General features: G+C 37.1%; 1 pseudogene; it reads right to left on the bottom strand.

Moving 5' to 3' along the window:
• Positions 1–424: 424 nt before the first annotated feature.
• LOC145771228 (uncharacterized) lies at positions 425–2162 on the bottom strand (annotated as a pseudogene).
• Between the last annotated feature and the right edge of the window lie 12618 nt (positions 2163–14780).

Genomic DNA, 14780 nt, shown 5'->3' with positions numbered 1-14780 from the left:
GTTTATGACTGTTGACAGATGATGGGCACGACATGAGGCCAGCTTGTAAATTCGCAAGCTGTAAAGCAGACGTCTTGGGCAGCTGAATGCTGGATAGACAGTGCAACTGTGGTGCACGTCGGTGTGTCGCAAGCAGCAGTGCTTCTTGTGTGAAGAAGGCTTGAATGCGTAACAATGCAACTACTGTGCACGGTATCGCAGTTTTGCGGAGGACATGAGTTTAACCATGTTGAAAGATAACGATGCAGCTTCGGTGCATGTAGGCGGCAATGAGGTTAGCCGAGTTGACGTCGTCTGCGCAGGGCTTCTTTAAGTAAAAGCATCTCTGAATAGAGACATCTCGCGTGGAGGTAAGTTGATGAGAGTCACCGTGTGGTGGCGATAGAGAGCTCTGTCGTGTCATCCGTCGTAGTGCTGTAGTCTCTCAAGGTCTCTCAAGGTCTCTCGAGGTCTCTCGCATCTCATCTAGCAACAACCATGTGGCGAGGTGGCGCATCTGCAAAATTCGATACGTAGTAGCATTCGCAAGATACATAATTGCGGTATAATAAGTAAAGTACGTACACGGTAGTATAACACAATAACAAAATATAGCATAAAATTGTTGAAACCACTAGGCGACATGATTTAATCATGGCGGCAGATGCCAGCTTATACGTGAAGCTGTTAAAATGCGAGAACAGGCGAGAAATAAAGCTACCCTTGTGTAAGTTGGGTTTGTGGGGTTTCTCCCCCGTTTTCCTGTGTGGGTTGACGCTGGGATTGTCTGCGCTGTTGTAATTTACCAACAGATGATCGCAGGCTTTTAGCGATGGTAGGAAGATAGTACTTTAGCGCTATGGTAGTAAGAACAGCACTCCAAAAGAAGGATAAAAACAACAATACGACTAGCAATGTAGGCTATTAATAAATGGGCCTGTAATAGAGGAAAGAATTTGAAAAAAAACATTTGACATCACTTGGCTAAGTGTCGATGACACGAATTGCATATCTGCGCTGTCGCCGCCGTCGATGTTGGACTGTAAGAAATCGTGAATGCGTTCATTGCCAAGTTGGGAAGCACTGATAGCGATCAGGATTGATTGCAAATTTTCGAAACCGTAATTTGACTGGTTGTATAGAGATTCGATTTCAAGAAAATCTGGGGAGTTAACCGGCTGAGTTAACGGTGCAAGGTGGGTTTGAAGCAACTTAATCTTTTTGTGGATGTGTGTTAGGGAATAATTTTCGTAAAGGTAAAATGCCTCGCCGATGCGGAACGTAAGAATCTTTCCAGGCATGTATTTTTCTAGAAGGTGGACTCCAGGGTAAGCATTTCCGTCTCTCATGACTTGACCGGTCTCTTTAGAGCCATTGTTTAAAAATTCTATTAGGGGACGTTGAGAGTAATAATTACCATATCGCAAGCTGGGAAGAATAGTGCCGTTTATTCTAATGCACGAAATTTTTGTAATTAAATCTCCCTGGGTAATAGCGGCATGTGTTCCACCTAACAGGGCAGAAAGGGATTCACCTGGATATTGTTTTGAAATAAGATGATACACGGTGGTGAAGAGGGAATGAATTTGGCATTCTAGAAAGTGAATCTCGTTGGTTTGTTTTTGAAGAATATCAGTGATAGTGTCAGACGCTTCCTGTAGCAGGCGAGTGGGGACCAAGCCTAGTTTCTTTCTAGTTATAGAGTTAGCATTTCTTATTGTTTTTCCCATAGTGTCGTGAAATGCAATTGAAGAAATGTTAGTACAATTAAACGGTTTTAATATTAGGCCAGCGACGTCACACAGCGCATTTTTTCCATAATAAAAAGGAGGTTTTTGGAGGACACTTCGCCTGTTGATGAAGACTGATTCCCAGATCCTTAACTTCTATACGGTATGGTTGAGGCGATTCGGAGTGGAAATGCATCAATAGAGTATGATTACCCATTGGTGTTGTGTTTGGACAGTGTATGCGTGGTGGGACAATCCAAACGAATTGTCTGGATCCGACAGTACAAGAACCCCGATTAATATTACATTTGGACATTGTAGCTAAGGCAATATAGTGTTTGTTAATGGGTCGTAACGGGCTTTGGTTTGAGTAACTACTGAACTTAAAGTCTTTCCCTCGGTAGTTGTAGGCCATTTATATTCTAATTTAACTGGGTTATGGGTGCCCCACATATTTTTAGAGATTTGTTTTAGAGAGCCTATATTGGTAGCGTGATGTGCTTTTGTCCAATACCAACAGCTACTGCTAGATGGCGGTGTTACTGATTTTGTAGTCTGATGATGGGTTTGCGCTACGAAGAAATAGTGCGTGGTTGACCATGTTGTTTCAAAGATTTGACACGAGTGAACAGTTAGCGGGACATAGGCTGCAGATGGGTTATGTACTTCAGCAATACAGCTGTGTACTGAAGCATGTTGATGTTTGAGGCATCGTATTGGTTTTTCTATAAAATATTCAGCTTCCGTCAATTGCGGTCTGCACAATTGAATTTCTATTTCCTGTGATTGGCCAAGCGCCAAAAAACAGAGGCCCAGTAATGCAGACATACATCATGCAACGTAATCACTTAACTTTGCAGGTCTGTAAATGACTCTTCCTCTGCGGCTGACGTGTACTGGTAGTTTCGATGGGCGTGGAAAGTGTTGTTTGTCGTTGCGTTCCGTGGATGGAGACGTGACGTTTGTCTTCGTTGTTCCAACGTTTGGCGTGAGCGAGTTGGATTGTGCGGAGTTTTCTGCAAAGGAATCGAGTGTAATTAAGTTTGCTAGCCCAATTAATTGATTGTCGTCGTCTGACATTTCCTCATTTCTGTTTTCTTCCAACAGATGTTGTGGGAGTCTGGCTGCTTTTAATCGGTCAATTGATACCGAATCAGATTTACCGTTTATTGCTAAAACGAAATACTTTGATTTTTTTTCTAATACACAATAGGGTCCTCTATACGGCGGTACTAACGTCCCTGCCTGCAGGTCGGTTCGTACAAAAACGTGGACTGCCAAAGTGCATTGTCGATGTATGGTTTCCTTGACGTGTTGTGGTGGCGTGTCGCAGTGTACCTTAAATTTGACATAATTTGCGATAGTTCAGCGGCATTATCTGATTCTTGGTGTGGTGGCGCTATTTCGTCAAAAAATTCACCTGGCAGCCTTAATTGTGTGCCGTACAGCATTTCTGCTGACGAACATTTTAGGTCCTCTTTCACAGAAGACCTGATGCCTAGCAGATTTAAGGCTAGATGGGGGAACCAATTAGGGGTGTCTGAGCATGCTTTTAAAGAGGCTTTTAGTTGCCTATGGAATCTTTCTGCCATGCCATTCGCAATTGGGTGGTAGGCGCAAGTTGTTGAATTGTTCGCTCCTAGTTTTTTACACATTTCTTGTCACACGTGAGATGTGAATTGTGCGCCTCGGTCCGTTGTTACAATGGCAGGGCATCCATAACGGGCGACCCAGCCCAAGAAGAAATGATCAGTAACTGTAGAGGCTTGTATGTCTCTTAGAGGTATTGCTTCGACGAAGCAGGAAAATCTGCAAATGCATGTTAATAAATAGCGGTAGCCATGGCTTTCGGGAAGAGGGCCGATGATATCTACATGTACGTGCTGGAATCGTTCTTTCGGCTGCTCAAACCTTTGAAGTGGTGCTACATTGTGACGCGTTATTTTAGAGCGTTGACAAGGGATGCAGGAGTTGCATCGCAGCTTGACGAAATTGCTCAGTCCAGGCCATATAAAACGACGAGATATCAAGTCTTTGGTTGCTTGAAATCCTGGGTGCGACAAGTTGTGATAAATGTCAAAAACAAGCTGTCGGTGGTGCATTGGTACAAGTGGGCGGAAGTTTCCTAAACTGACGTCACCTTTTAGTACAACATTGGTGCCTGATAACGCCCTGTCTTCTATCACCATGTTGTTATGCGACTTGTTGAGAAGTTGACTTATAGAGGGGTCTGTGAGTTGGTCCTTTGCAATTTCTACATAGTTAAGCTCTCCCTCTGGTAATTGAAGTGAGTTAATCTCTATGCGTGATAGTAGGTCAGCGATGTGATTGTCTTCGCCTGGAAGATATTTAATCTCAGAAGCAAATTGGGAAATAAAATCATAATGGCGGACTTGTCTCGGGGTCATTGTGTTTGGCGGTCGGTGGAATCCAAACGTTAGGGGTTTGTGATCAGTAAAAATTGTAACTGATCTGCCCTCGACATCATTTTGAAAATATTTAACGGCGAGGTAAATGGCCAACAGTTCGCGGTCATACGTAATGTAGCGCTTTTGTGCGGGAGATAGATTTTTGCTAAAATATCCGAGGGGTTCGCATACCCCGGCTTCATTTACTTGCTGTAATACAGCGCCAACGGCGACGTTAGAAGCGTCGGTGTTTAGTTGTAGTTCCGCGCCGTGAATTGGATGGGATAGAGCCGTAGCGTTAGAAAGCTTTATTTTTACGTCTTCAAACGCTCGCTTGCCTTAGTTAATCCAAGGGACAGCTTTTTTGCACTTTTTTGGATGATTACCCAGGTAGTTGTTGAGCTCTCTAAGAGTGCTGGAGCAGTTAGGAATAAACTTGCGGTAAAAATTCAAACAACCTAGAAATTTGCGCAGCTCGGTGATAGTTTGCGGCAGAGGCGTGTTTCGGATTGCTGCTGTCTTATCGTTTAAAGGCGAAATGCCTTCTTTGGAAATGTGATGGCTTAGAAAGTCGAGTTCTGTTACGCCAAACACGCTTTTCTCAGAATTTATGTTTAGACCATATTCATTTAGGCTCTCAAACAATTTTTTTAAGTGGCAAAAATGGTGGTCGTGCGATTTGGAAGCGATTAAGATATCGTCTATGTAGGGAAAGCAAAATGGCAGTTTTTCTGTTACCTCATTTATTAGTCTTTGAAACACTGAAGGGCAATTTTTAAAGCCAAATGGGGCGCGGTTGTAAGCAAAAGAACCTAAAGGCGTGCACATTGTTGTTTTCTCAATAGAGTCGGGGGCCACTGGAATTTGAAAAAATGCGTTTGTTAAGTCAATTTTAGAAAAAACTGTGCAATCACGTAAATTGTTGCGAAAGTCTTGCAAGTTTCTCAAGGGGTATCTGTCTGGTTTTGTAATATTATTTATTCTTCGGACATCTGAACATATACGTATTTTTCCATTTGCTTTTGTGACCACATGAATTGGAGAAGCCCAACTAGACCCAGAGATTGGAAAAATGACTCCTTTCTCTTGGAGGCGAATTAAATCTGCTCGAACCTTTTCGAGCATTTCTGGGTGAAGTCTGCGTGGCTTGCTAAAAATTGGTTGCGAGTCATTCGTAATAATATGTAGTCTGTGTCGATGCTTTACTGCTTTCGTACAATCGAATTCGGCTGTTAGCGCAGGAAATTCCGCCAATAGGGTGTTGTAAGTATCTGCGTGTGAAGGGTTTGCGTTGCGTGAAACGTGAGTTACTGAAAAGGTTTTGATAGAGTTACGTGCTAATTGTTTTTTAGCGATGTCAACGGTTATTTCGTTCGCCTTTAAAAAATCGCAACCTAAAGTTCCTTTATTAATGTTGCAGCCTCCTTCAATTCATGCACTCCCATACCACTGTCATTTACAATTGTGTTAAGCCATCTTGTTTTTGGGCGCCCCTTTCCTCTTCCTCCGCTGACCAAACCAAGCATGATGTCTTTTTCCATTGATTTGCTTCTCATTATGTGGCCAAAATATGAAAGTTTCCGGAAACATGCAAAGTACATGTAAACATGCAACAAACAAAATTAATGATTAGAATTTAGAAAAACTGTGATTTTACAATATTAACTTTGATTTGATCAGTGATCACAATACATATCAGTGTTGCCACTAGCGCAATGTTTCAAAACCTTATCCGGGTTTGAAAATGTTGCCATGAGCTCATTTAAAATTCATGTTTTTGCGGTCAACATTAAAATAATAATCCGGATCCGATGACAACCAATTAGGTCCGGATCCGGTTTCTGTACTCTCTGACGCAAACTTAGATAAGTGTCTGGTAAATCGTTCAGCCGTAACCAAAATTGCTTAAAATTTGCATATAACAAGTGTGATGCACTAGCGACAAATTCGTTGTCGTCGTAGTTGTTAAAGTTTCTTTGTTTGCACTTTTAAATTTTTGTTTTTGTTTTTTTAATTTCTGATTCAATCAGTTCAGTCAAATTGATGAATCAAGCGATCCAGGTAAAACATTCGTTTAGCAATTTGATATCTGTCCAGTAATTGAATCAATATTAAAACGACAGAGTTTGCTTGAAGGAAATAAAACTATTCTCCATACCTAGCCTCAAACGCATATTATCCAGTGCAATCCCTAGCCTGAAAAACTGTAGCAACGCTGTTCTTACAGCAGGTTACATTACTTTCCTGATACCAGAAATTATTGAGGTACTTTGTTTAACAAGTACCTTTTATTTTATCATATTCGTGATCACGTTTGACGGGGACTACATCTTAAGATTCAAAGTGACTTCACTTGATCAGTCATGGATCTTTTCTAATTTTTCTTCAAACAAGTCTGATCTTCATCTTAAAACAGGTCGACCAGTTGTCTACAGCCACTCTTACATCCCTCTGCAGTTGACATAATTGAGCAACCAAAATCATTTGGCAGAGTCGTTGAAAGGATAATTTGGGACAGATACCGTACCAATAAAATTCGAAACCGTCAAAAACTAAACAATAGAAAGCCAACGAATACGTTTTTCAGATTTCTGAGAAGATTTTTGGTTGCTAAAATCAACTCGGGCCCTTACCCAAAAGTGCTCACTGGACCTATCTACCAACGGTATACTACCATTGTCGGCTTCTGGCTAATCGGGGTTTTAGAAGCGTTAAACCGCAAAGAGTTACAAAATGTTGTTTGTTCATTTGTAAAAAATAAATTGGAAAAAAAGCTTGTAGGGTTTTGTTATTTTATGTAAAAAATAACGTTTGTTTTTTACAGTCTCAACTTATTAATCCTTGAAATCCTTTTTCATAATAATGCTATTGCTTATTATTTATTATCGCTTTATAACAGCTAAGGTCTTTTAGCGACAGGGCTCATTTTTAAATATGTATCAGATTTAAGATGTCATCACATTATTACCCGACTCATCCTCATGGCGTTATGCAAGAACCAATATTTTAAAGTCTGCGGTATGACCCCACGTGGAATCGATCACAGATCTACCAGCACCCGAGCCAAATACTAACATTAACATATTATTTATGGTTAGTGTTGGTGCAATATAAATGGTAGTGCAATTATTTTAAAATGTAGAAACGTTCAAAAATGCCTTATATTAATAAGTAAAAGTAATTTTTTGTTTAGTTTGGTTATAATTCAAGAATTTCAATTTTGAAGCTACGTATTTTCGGGAAATAATAATAAAAACCGACTTTCTGACGGTTTTTCTTTTCAAACACTTTATTTCAATAAATTTGTTGGTAAAAATTTAATTTCTATAAGAACAATACACATGGCTATTATCTAGTAAAATCTTTTGGCTTTGTGATTTTCATAGCTCTCATTATTAGCGATTAATTCGCTCAGACATCAGATAGCCATGACGTGCTTTACGCTTACGAAAACAGATCGTATCAAGATAGCTTTAAACGTGAAAATATCCAATCAGCTGAAGCTCACGTTGCCTTTATTCCGACAGGAAGTGATGTCACGAATTGGCTGCAAACATTCAATTCTCTCCTAACATGGAAGTCATTTTGTTCACTGAGTTGATGAGCTCACAGCAGTACAGATTGGTAGCTTATAGACAAGGGGTCACCAAAATACGTCTTGCGGGCTAAACCCTTGTTTGTCCACCTTGCTTGTCAAACTGTGCAAAAAATGTGTTATACAAACCAAATAATTAAAACTTTAACGTTGTGTGAAGTGTTTTAGCATTTATTTTACCGTTTTAGTCTTTTTTTGAAGAAAAGTTTTGAAAATAGTTGATTTTGAAAGCTTAAGTGACCTATACATTTGTGACTTTTGGAATTTCTGATAAAATAGTGTGTCTTTTTCTCCATAACCCTTTCGCTTGCAATAACTTGGAAATGACCATAAGTGTCAATTGATGCGTACAGGTGGATTCATCACACTCACTTTGTTGAATCACCCCCACCAGTTGCAGACAGTACTGAACAAAACGGTTATCCTACAGGGGAGCATCTCACAGTCATCTGATCCTTTCCTAAAAACGTTTACTTAGGCTACCTTTGCAATGACTCATAGCATGCAGTATCCAGAATGTATTGGCGTTTCGAAACTGCTGTCGCAATTTCTAAAATTAAAAAGTAATTAAAGATTTTTTGGCGAGTTCTGGCTACCGTGAACCAGTGAACCATAATTGGTCAACAATGAGAATAGAAGTGTGAGTCTTAAGGCCAGCCTTTTTTTTTCAAAGCTATTTAAAATCAAAGTTTTTCAATTTGTTTCGTGGTTCACAAATACTGTAGTTAGTTTACTTTATATCTGCCTACAATACCGCAATAAAGGTTTTTGTATTTACTGTAATGCGTCGAGCTTTGGCACGATCATTTATTTTGTACAGTGTAGCCTACAAGACAGTTGGCTAGAAACAAGAAAACGATCAAAATATTAAATATTGACATTTTAAAGATAGTTTAGGGAATAAATTATAATTGTGGCTGAATCTTTGGTTAAAGAGTGTTTAGTTATTATTGTAAAAGGCAATTAAGCTGTACAAGAGTTGTAACACTAAAAGTAAGTCTATCAACAAAACAAAACAAAATAGTTCTTAAATTTATTCTGTTTGAAGCTTGAAGTAAACAATTCGATTTAGAATGCCATGAAATCCATGTAAGCATTTTTAATAAAAGTGAAAACTAAAAGATCAGAAACCCCTCAAAGCACATGTAGCTCCACCCAAACTTAAAATCATTTAACTTTGAAACTATTTTTATGATATAAAAAATTAAAGCAATCCAAACTAAATTTCTTTCAGCCACAGACATATACAAATTTCTTTCACTGCACTAAAGAGAGCCGTATAACACAGTTGAACTAACACAGTTACCGAAACAGTTGGCCTCCGTCTGTAGTTAGTAAGTAGTTATGCCTTGTTCGCCATTTTCTTTAAAATCATAAAAAAGAGTTTTAAAATTCATATAGCCTACTTTTTTTTTATATATACTTTTTACTTTGTGCGGAGCAACATGTATTTGGGATGTTGCTGATTTTTTGTTTTTACTTGTTGAAGCAGTTTTCATCCTTGTGGTACCTTTTCTTACTTCTTGGGCAAATCCGGCGGATGTTTGAAGTGCAACCCTATTTTTTTCTTTCAATTGCTATAAACTTCAGTTATATTTAATAAAAAGTGAATAATCAAAAATAAATCGAAAACTGCTGAAACTTGAAAGCGTATTTGAAAGTAGATATTGTAAATTTATGTTAAAAAGTAACAATACTTTGACCAATGAAAATACGACTTAAAAGTTGCGTGTATACAATAAAACTCTGTATAGGTTGACCATGGCCACCTCGAAATGCGGCCTGATTTGTCACATTTTGATTACAGCTACTGCTAGTGCTTGACTGACATTTTTTGAGATGTTTTCACTTTTTGCGGTTTCCTAATGACATAAAACTTTTTTGTTGCCTTGGGGAAGCAGTAGCAAATGAGAAAAAGTAAGTTGAAAAACGCTAAATCAGACTGTTATTGAAAATTAACAGTCTGACTAAAATCTTCGAAATCAAATTTTCTTTGTTTTTCAACATGTGAGGATGTTAAAACCTATTGTGTCATCTAGGGAAAGGAATAAAGAAAGCGTAAAAATCTAATTTTTCGAAAATTTTATTTAAACGTTCGCCCAAAGTTAGAAAAACCTGGAAATTTCTGCAAAATGTGACAAATCAGGCCGTATCTTTAGGTGGCCATGGGTTGACATTAAAAATATTTGACTAGTTTTAATAGAAAGTGTTGCATTAGAATCTTTAATAATAAAAAACAAGTTAATAAAATGACAAATTATTCATTTGAGTATCTTTTAATTTCATAATTCTCAAATTTCTTTCAACTAGCGAATGTCTCTTTGTGTACCAACTATACTTCTCAACTGATAGGCATATCAACATTTGTCGTGCATAAGTCGTGCCGTTTGCGTTTTATTTTTATTTTTATTTTTCGTTTCCGTTTTGTTACGTTCTTACAGCGTTTTTCCATTTCTTTGTTTTTACTACTATTTTCTTTTGTTGCGATGACCAAGGTTTAACCCTTAGAAGGTTGGGCTCCTGGAGTCTTGCTCAGTTTGGGGGTGGGGGCGTCGATTCGTCTTATGCTTTAGGAATGATATCTCTGTTATTTTTTAAGGTACGGTTTCAAAATTTGAGATTCACTTGTAAAATTATTCACGCTGAGCATATCCGAAAATTAAAACTATGTGAATTTTAGAACTGCTCATATACGTTGAAATGTTGAGGTGACTTATGACTTTTGGATTATTTAGTATTATTTGGTAGAGTAATGAAGAACATGCATTGCAATTTTGTGATTAAATTTTTTTTACATAATCTCAATTTGAATCATTTGATTAACGAGACATGGGCCAAATTAATTACTTTCATCCAGCTGGTGGGAAAATTTTGAACAATAGAATATGAAACATTTCAGAGGATGTGCTGAGAATTGCCTTATATCTCTCAATTCATAACCTTTATTCGCTCAAAATTTCAGCTCAATAGAGGTGTATAAAAGTTAGGAAAAGTCAAGAAATCTCGTAGTCGCAGCCTCAGTGGTTTTATAAATACAACTGTTGATACAAAAAAGTTGAATTGACAGCCTCCCCAACCTTCAAACGGTTAAGAGAACCTATCTGTGGGCAAAATATAACTGGCAAGATCTTTACGTATTTCGCGGAATTTACGGATTGAATCATTAGATAGGTGAATATGAAAAGCATGATAGTGAGGCAAAACGGATAAGATAAAACCATAATATTGTAGCTCGATTGTGATGGGCATTAACGTATAGTTAAAGCATAAATTGAACATCTGTGTGAAAGTTCAAATATCGAATGCAATGTAACTGCAAACAAAAATTACCACCTAGTACAGGCCTGTATATATGTTCAATGTAATAATTACTTTGAACTAATTACTTTTTTCTAGAACGACAAAGAAGGCCTATTCTAGAACACTATTAAATAATGACATATTTGCATTACACAATCACAACAACACTAAAAATCGCTCAGTAAGAGTAAGTAAAAGTGATGATATAATTAATTAATGGCCAATTGCAAACTTTGAATACCATTCTCAAGAACTGTTGCTTTCAATTCTTGTTTCTCTCCAAGCGTAGCCTTGAAACTTCGCATCAGATTATTAGCTTGGTTCAAGCTTTGATAAATCTGTTTTCGGCAAAAACAAAATTTCGATAAGTGCAATACGATTTTAGACGAGATTACATTGATTAAATTACCAATAAAAGTTAGTTTGGATATTGATGGTAACTTATACCAGACTTTAAACAATCTTGAATCTCAACAAACGCAAAACGTTTGTGTTACATCTTGCGTAGGGCCATGAGGAAAAGAACATCAGTGTTTTTAATTATATCGTCCAGCATTAATGATAATAGTAAAATAATGATAATCATGATGACTAGGACTAAATCAACCTGGTTAGAAGTTGACAACACTAATCTGAGTTATTGCGTTCGCACCAAGGTGACAAACGTAACGTATAACACCATAAAAAATCTAATAAGTGTGGCGATTTTTTGTCATTAAAGTTACTTTTTTTAGTTGTACCAATTAACAAAAGAAATGTAGAATCAAAATTTCATGGTTGTTAGGTAAATATTTAAGAACTTATAAAGTTACCAAAAGTCACTTTTTGTGTTTTTAGATTACTTTTTATTTGTTAGGTCACTTTATTTTGCATACTTTTGACAGTGCTATCCAAGATATATTAAATGCTTTAATTAACTTGGTTAATTTATTGAAATACTATTTTTTAAAGGCAGAAAGTGGGGGCACGAGCTACTGCCTCCCTCTTTTGCGTAAGTCATTGAATTTAGGTCATTTAATTGAATGAAAATTGTAAGCTACTAAAGATTTACTTGTTGGTCAATCTCAACTAAGAATGTCTTTTCAGGTACAGTAGGCTACAATGTTTACATATTCACAAAATAGAAAATGGAATAATTGCATACAAAACCATGGCTATTTTTGTGGTTCTGCAATAACTTTTTACATTTATATACAGTAGAATCATTCTTTTCAATAATAGAATAGCAATAATATAATGTCACATATAATGTAATAATAATGTCACATAATAATAAAATCATCTTTCACTACATTCCTAGTTCCATTAGAAACACAGATAAAAAGAAACACCTTGAGCATATTTAAAAACTTCTCATTTCAAAGCAATGTCAAATTTACGAATAAATGCTGCGCTTGTATGTTTTTATGGGTCTGATGCATGCTTACGTAATTGAAGACCTTAGTTCAAGAATTACTGAGGCCTAAGTCCGAAATTCGAATTTTGAGACAAAGCGAAAGTTCTCTCAGAGTTGTTTAATCTTTTATTTCCTATGTAAACACCAGCGTGCGTTATACTGACATCAAGTCGTTTTTAGATCATTTTGCGCGGGGGCAGGCATCCATTGTAACCTACACCATATTTTTTGACCATAACTCGATTTCCACAGACGGTGACTAAAGTAGTTTTTCAAAATTAGGCCTTTAATTGCTCTTTGTAGAATTATTTGATGTTGCTACTATTTGTTGCAATAGGTAATACTAAGTGAATCCCTTTATGTACATTCTTTGAAGTTCCTAGAAACTCACAATGGACGCTATTCATTCTTTAACGTGTTGGTTGGTTATAATCTTTATGCTGCAACAGTTTTCAAGAAGTAATGCAAGTAAGTATCATATTACCTAATTAGCACAAAGCTAAATCCATTCAAATATATTATGCACTGTGTAGCATGTAGAGGAATAACTCGCATCTCTTAGAAGTGTTGACTCAAAGAGGTGCCAAGATGCCCTGTGCCCATTAGGCGTCCCACAGTTAATATATTTTAGCTTATCAGTAACAATTTGTTTGCTGTACTGATTTAGACTGTCATTCCGAGCAAATATGTAGCTATGGCTTAATTGATAGAAGTGTGTTTGCAATGAGTTTCATTTATGCTGTTTTTTTAAACTGGTCTAGAACTCAGAGAGTCTGTTGAAGGAAACTACATTTCCATATCAGTGCAGTGAAAATACACACTACATTATCATAAATCTACTTGCCGATAGGGTGGCCATATTGTTATGGCTCTAGGGTTAAAAAAGGCTTAGCACAGCACTGTTTAAGTATTTGTTGCAGGCCTCGGTTGTATGCATTGGCAGCTCTCGAGCAATTGTAACGGAGGAGCGGCAATCTTGATTCGATATATGTTTATTGGATACTGATAATTTTATTATAGTTTTAAAAAATGTGCAAGAAATATTGTTAAACTGTTTCGTAGCCAATAACTTATTGTAAAAAAAAAAACTTTCACTAACCTAGGTTTTTGTTACCAATGACACAGCCAAGTGATAACTAGCAAGCTATATTCATAATAAAATCTTTTAAAATAAATATATTTACACTAGTTACTTTTCATTACTGTTTGATTTAATTACCAACTCAGCCTCCCAGTAACTTCTCTATTTTTCAATCAAGAACAGCTTGATTCTCTTTTTCATTGCGCTTCACAGGCTTGGGTTGTTTGACTTGCAGCTCACCCACCAAGTATGAAATTTCAATTCATTGCTGGCAATATCTTGCTTTATTCAAGTTGCTTTATTCAATATCTTGCTTTATTCGAGTAATACTTAAACAGCTTTCTTCTACAAAAACAACTTGAGGGGCTGCAGCCCTTGTAGTCCTTGTAAACGAGCCGCCATTGGTTATAAGCATGTATAGTTTGGTTGCATGCTTATGTAGAAATAATAACACAAAATTGGTAAATGTTAATTCTAATTATTTTTTTCCTTTATGATAACAAAGTTTGCAAGATTATGGGGTTGGTTTTCATCCACAACTCTTACGTTTTATTATCACCCCTTCAATGTTTCACTAAAGTAGCATTACCATTACGTAAAAATATTACTTAAGGGTAAAATATGCTTGGTCAAGCCCGGGACTAAGCATATCAACCATTCTAGATTAAGTTATTTTGGCAGCCGATTGTAGCATTGAATAGACAGCGATAGACACGTGTTTCGCCCATGAGGCTGGGCTCATCAGTATCGCACCGTATTCTTGCCACTTGAGTAATCGACCGCCGCTTTACCAGTCAGTTTAACTCTTATCTTTGTGGAAAGAAAGAGCCAACAAAACCAGCAGGTGCCTGGGGTGGGTTATGTGAAGAAGTTCACATTCTCTTCACATTCTAGATTAGTTTAGCATTTGATTTTAGTTGTGCTGTTTTTAGCAAATTCCTTATCACTATGTAGGCTAAAAGAGTGGCCATCGGCTGCAAGTTACTCAAACCATTTTGTGAAGCAAACACCAGACAGCTAAGGTAATTTAGTAAAAACAGTTTATTTATCAATGACGTTTTATTTAACAGAAGTCTAATAAATTACTTTGGGAAAATTTTGCAGAATGCGACGACACTTTTCAGGCTCTTCAATCGAGATCTTTTTATATTTGGTCAAACAATAGAGAGGATGCGAACGGCGCAAGACAAACGTGCTCTTCCATGGGAGGAAAACTTGCTCAGATTGGAAACAATCCTCAAAAATTTTGCATTAGAAGGAAAATGCTACAATCGTATAAGGAAGGTACGGA

Source organism: Aplidium turbinatum, chromosome 5 (assembly GCF_918807975.1).
Source record: "Aplidium turbinatum chromosome 5, kaAplTurb1.1, whole genome shotgun sequence".
NCBI classification, from domain to species: Eukaryota; Metazoa; Chordata; class Ascidiacea; order Aplousobranchia; family Polyclinidae; genus Aplidium; species Aplidium turbinatum.
Note: the sequence above shows the minus strand (reverse complement) of the source record. Positions and strands in the feature narration are given on the sequence as shown.